We start from the raw sequence: 6,236 nt of genomic DNA, 5'->3' as shown, positions 1-6,236 counted from the left end.
GGAAGCTGACAATAAAAGAAGAATTTAATCAGGATTTTAAAAAAAGAAGAGGTTCTGGTGCATGTAAAACTTAGGTGTGGATGTTAAAACAACCAGGGTTTGCAGCTAGCAGTCAAAAAGGGGTTTGAATCTCAATATAAAATATTGGTTTCACTGTTGTATTAAAGACTAAGGCTCACTCTTTTTTTTCTGAGTTCGATTTTTCAGGAGTAAAATATTGTGAACGGCAAGTACTTGTATGACATGGTGCGTAGCAACCCTAGATCTCACCGAGTCGGTGTTCTGGGCCAACCCTGAATTTTTAAAACCCTCCCCACATGAAAGCTCTCCCTGCTTGGCAGTAGCTGCAGTCCCTGAGGATGCAGGGCTGCTTTATGTGGGAACCTGGTCAGGCCAGAAATGTGCTCATAAAATTGTTGTGCAACAGGAAAACAAGTTTGTATGACCCATCTTTAGTTTTAGTGATATTTCCCCGAGGGTTCAGTACGTAGAAAGGATGGTGGAATGGTGAAGGCACTTTTAGGGACCTAACATTCAAAAAAGATGGGTATTCACCTTGTTGAAGGCAGTCCCAGGGTGGTCACCACAATTTAAGCTTTGGTTTAGATTTTTTCCCCCAATTCCTTCTCTTTACTTTTAACTGTTAAATAGAACACCAACAAAATCAGAAAGGGAGATGACTCAATTGGACAAAGTTTGAAGTGGGTTGCTCACTGATCTCATTCCTCTGGAGTATTATTTTTTATAATTTGACTCTTTCCTGATTTTGGTTTTGTGCTGATAGATCAAGAGATCTTTTGATTCCAGCTATGTTGGCTATAAATAACTTTTCAGAATTTCTTTATTCTTAAAATATTTGGAAGTATGCTGCTGCATTTCCACTTATCTTGATATTTTGTGGAAAATTGTGTGTATAATTTTTCCGCTTGGAATGGTGCATGCTTGCTCTTAAAAGAATATTTTAAAACCATGTAAAGCAAATGACACATATTTGCCTATCATCTGCTCTGGCATCCCCAGAGCAAGTGCAGCCTGGGGAGCACGAGCAACCAGGAGGGCTGCCAACAGGGCAGGCGAGCAGAGCATGGTGCGGCAGTTTGCGCGGAAGGGCGCGCAGGAAGGGCGTAGTCACCCTAAGAGCTCAAGAGGTGAGTTCAATTGGTGGTCATCACCCTCTCAGAAGGAGCTTAGCTCTGGTGTCTGCCCGGCAGAAAGCCACGTCCTCTGCACTCACCAGAATGGATGTGGCAACCCAGGCAGAGGTCCCACAAAACCATGCAGCCGCCCAGGTCTCGGGCTGGAGGGAGTGCCGGAGCCTTTCACCGGATGGCAGCAGTGGGAACAGCTGTGTGAGGTGTGACCAGGTGGACGATCTGCTCAGCCTGGTGGCAGAGCTATGAGAGGAAGTATCACAGACTCACAGAATCACTAAGGTTGGAAAAGACCTGTAAGATCATCAAGTCCAACCATCAACTAGTAGAAAGGTTAAGGAGCATGAGGGAGCCTGAGAAAGAGATAGATTGGTGGAACCATGCTCTGCCCTCCCTTAGACAGAAACAGGAACAGCCACCAGGAAAAACCCAAGGTCAAGGGGATCCTGTATCCTCTCCCCACCAGGCTGAAGGCAGTAGCTTAAAGGACAGGAGTGAATGGAGGCAAGTCCACATTCGGGGCAGCAGGCGAAGTAGGTTCAGACTAGATATAAAGAAGAAATTTTTTTACGATGAGGGTGGTGAAACACTGGAACAGGTTTCTCAGAGAGGTGGTAGATTCCCCATCCCTGGAAACAAAGCTTTTCTTGAGATCCAGAATAGCAAGCAGTGTAGGGTGCACAGAGAGCAAGTGGACAACGAAGGTTCAAGTGTCTCTTCCCTCCCATTGGGAAAAGGGATTTTAATCAGCATCTGCTGTATTTCAAAGACTCTTGACCACATGCCTGTACAGTAAGTTTCTCTATTTTTCTCTGGCCCAATTACTATTTAATTGTTTAGTCAAAGTGAGTTGTCCTGAAGAGACTGAGAAGTAGAAATTGAGACTCATATCCATATCTTTCCAAGAAATACTCTTACTTTCTCCTCATCAATCTAAAAATGACCTCAATGCGACAAGGATTCTTGTCCAAAGAATTAGACTGTAACCTTGAAAGAACTACCCCAAAACCATGTGCAAACTTTTTTGATATGGATGTGAGTCTCAATTTCTACATCTCTGAATGTCTTCTTCACTGAATTCACTCTCGGTGACCAGTATCTTAAACTATTGAATCAGTCTTTGCTAAAATTATTTCCTAGGACAATGTGGTCATTACCATGGTGAAAGAAAAGTCTTTTAGCAAGGGTTTCATTCATTTAAACAGAGATGAATCTTGCAATACCTTTAGAATTTTTCCTGGAATAATTCTGCGGGTTTTGAAATCCCTTAGTGGAGTGCCTGGAAAGGTGTTTAGGATTTTCCATGGATCAATAGCCACAGGATGTAGTTTTGTGCCTACCTCAGGAACCATCATGAATTCCTGCTATATGAAGAAGAAAATGAGAAGAAAAAAAAAGAAGAACAGAGAGGAAAAAAAGAAGAAAATTATACTCTAGCTGAAAGAAGTTTGCTGCTCTGTACCACACTTGCACTAAGGTAGATCTGGGGATAACGGAAAAAATGAAAGTTTTGTTTTGAAGACTTATTGATGTTTATGCAAAGAAAATGGAATAAAGGATAAAGGCATCATGAATGATGCAGAGATAAAACTGCCAGTGTTAAATAAGATAGGGTTTGAAGTTAAGGCTTTGAAGTTTTCTATTCCTGTTCCATTCTCATCCGATGCGTAATCTTCCAGAAGGTGCAAAATATGCACTGGATTATAATCATATGGAGTTTTGCATAGAAATTGGTTAGCATTAATGCTCTAATGCATCACAGTCATCTTTGAGCAGACAGAGAGCCATGTAGCATTTTGGAAGGAGAGTGAGAAAATTACTATGTCAACTTCTGTGGTGCATTGAACTGGACTTGAGACTTAAAAGAGTGAAATGCAGTTGCTTAGCTGCTGGTCACTCCAAGCTCTCCCTCTTCATGGTCTACCATTGGGGCACTGGTGCCTGTGCAGGACCTGCATACTCACCACCCACCTCCTTTCTACCCAGAGACCACTCCTGTGGCACTACATCAACAGAGAAAGCTCAGACTACAGAACATGTGATTCCAAGCATAATATTGGATATATTTTGACTGAACTCTGCTGAGCAGAAACAGAAGTATACCAAGCTGGCTTTACATCTGTTTTGCGCTTTCCTTGTGCACAGCTTGAAGGGTGGGACAACTTCATGGCCATGCTAACTCTTCCAAGGTCACAATGACTCTCAAAGACAGCCCAGGCAAGCAAAAATACCCGCAGCACACTAATATTCTGGCTGCACTGCAACACTCCTCTTTTTTTGTTGGCTTCCAATGTCTCCATCTCATGAGGGAACCACCTTTATTCCAAAGGTTTCTCTCAGTTTCAGTGTCAGTTTGACTCGTTTACATTGCTAGATGGGGCAACAGTCCGTTGGCTATGCCATTGGGTAACTCTGCAGTTTCTTGTCACTCATTCCTTTTCCATCTGTACAAAGAGGAAATAGTCTTTCAAAATAGTCTTGAAATAGTCTTTCAAAACATTGGAAAAGTTAGACACTCGCAATACCACGTGGTCTAATTTCCTGAACCTGTGAGAAAGGTCATGAATTATTATATAGCTTACTGCTGAACATATCCTTGCTTCCTCATGTATGTAGAAGGCAAGGGTGGAATACGTGCATGAGTCAGGTCCAGCATTTCTCATTCTGTCTCTTACAAGTTCAAAACCAAAGCAGATATTGTGAATGACAAAAAGGCATGCCAAGAAGTGAGCCAGAGCAACTTAGAGTAGTCTAGAGGGGAGGTTTAGGCTAGATATTAAGAAAAATTTCTTTACTGAGAGAGTGGTGAGACACTGGAATAAGCTGCCCAGGAAGGTGGTGGAGTCACTGTCACTGGAGGTGTTCAAGGAATGTGTGGACGTGGCATTGTGGGACATGGTTTATTGGGCATGGTGGTGTTGGGTTGATGGTTGGACTTGATGATCTTACAGGTCTTTTCCAACCATAGTGATTCTGTGATTCTGTGAAAGAGATTGGGTGGAGACAAACAACCCTCCAGGGATGCTGCTGGGATTAATACCAGAAAGGGCCGTATGGCACTAAGGCAAGGTATAGAATAATAAAAGTCATGTTGAGTATCGTAAACCTCATGCACATTTGGTGCCATAGCCTGTTGCTCCCAGAACTTCTGCTACAAGATCTGAAGGAACAGAAGCAAGAAATCAGCCTGCAGTGCTATTTACAGAAAAGCTGTATCTCACTGAGGAACGACAGTAAGAGAAAGGCTTTCACCTGAATGGCTGAACAGAAAGAGACATCGTCAAGTAACAAATTTGTTTCCATATAGATAGGCATATAGGGACTTACATTAAGCACTGTCAAAGCCCTGCTGGGAATATTTCCTCAGCCTGCCGTGTTTATTACTTCTAACATCAGTGACAGGGATGCTTTCAGGGATGCATTAAGCTCTGCTATTTGAAACAGGGATACACCATTCTGTGGAAATACAATGGGCATGTAACTGGGGTTAAGCCTTTGGAAGAAAAAGAGTTTAGTGGACAGCTGACAAATCACTCAGGTTTGGCATGGGGAGTGCCTTCACAGAGGGTCCATTGAGATAAGAAGGGGAGCCATAAATTCCTGTGGTCAAACATGGCCTTTTCAGAAGGGTTTGCTTTGTTTTTCTCTAGCTCCACTTTCATTTTTCCCTTCTCTGGAAAATTCTCCCAGTCCTCATTTGTCACAAGGTTTCATTAATTTTCTTATTCTCTGTGCAGACACAAGCCAGGATAATGCTTTTATTACATTAGAGTCTCATTTTGGAAATGTTACTGTCAACCTGTTTTTTTTAGAATAGCTTATATGTTTTGCTTAAATATTGCAAGCCTGTTTATATCAGTGAGTAGCATTTTTTTGGCTTTGGGTAAACGCTGAAAGATATACCAATGGGAAAAAAAATGCTTCAGACAAATAAAAAGTGACAGCGGATATCTTATGAAGAACTGTTTATTAGGATTTCTGTCTTGAAGGCGTCCAAAAAAAAAAAAAAAGTGTAATTCATCTTGTAATTCATCTTCAGAGGGATCAGTTTATTCTATTTGCTTACCTCCATGTAAAGCTCCTTTGCTTGTTAAAGGATGACAACTGGCTGAGAAGGAAGTACTGGGGAAGCTAGGGAAGGACAGGGTGTTTTTCTGTCTGCATATACCAAACAAGGCTAGTGCTTCTCCAAGGTCAAATTCAGCAGAAGACAGGAGAGTGTGACACCGCCAATAGATTTGTATTAATAAAAGGGGCATACTCTGCAAAGCAGTGTTGCCGGAAGAGAAAAATATAGACTTTCAATCCTATCAAAGTGCTTAAGAATGGAGAGCTTTTGTCCAGAGGAAAATCTCTTTGCTAATCACAAATAGAATTCTTTCTTCCTCTGCTGTTAATAGGGACCATGAGTATGCCAGAAGCAAAGGAAGCATCAATAAACTTAGAGGCATACCACAGTGAAGACTGTGTTCATTCAAACAGATTGATATTCAAGGTATTGCCATCTAGATGGCATCAAAAGGGGAATTGAAATACCCACATTTAATATGCGTGCAATTATTAACATCAGCCCCTTTAGGATGCCTGCCCTACTGTCCCTAGAAATCTGGAGTAAAATCCAAATGAAGGGAAGTCAGTTCCCAGCAGGTATTTTCAAGGTTTCCCTGAACATGCCATTTCTGCTCTCGGAGCTTTTGCTGCAATGCCCACAAAGCCAGAGTAAGTCTCTAACATTTTTTTTTGGGCTGTGCATCAGCTCCTGCCAGAGCTGGATCCACTATTGGTAGAGGAGACTTCTGCCACATGTCCTGGGGACAGCCAACCTTCATCGGCAAATCTGAGCTGCCTCCTCACTGTGGTGGGGGGAGGCATCAAGACACAACAGCAGTTTAAGCAAACGAGCAGCTTTTTCAGCAGCAGCTGAGTGTGAGCACTCCTCTTCCATCCCAGCGCAAAGTCACTGTAATTACTGTGTCCAATTACTGCATCTGGCAGATGTTTCAGAGGAGACTCAGTTTCCAGTGTATAAATACAGAACATAAATAACAAATAAATAAATAAATCAATCAGAGAAACCAAGATAAC

The sequence above is a fragment of the Gavia stellata genome, chromosome 2 (genome assembly GCF_030936135.1).
Source record: "Gavia stellata isolate bGavSte3 chromosome 2, bGavSte3.hap2, whole genome shotgun sequence".
NCBI classification, from domain to species: Eukaryota; Metazoa; Chordata; class Aves; order Gaviiformes; family Gaviidae; genus Gavia; species Gavia stellata.
The sequence above is the reverse complement of the archived record's forward strand: the minus strand, read 5'-3'. Positions refer to the sequence as shown.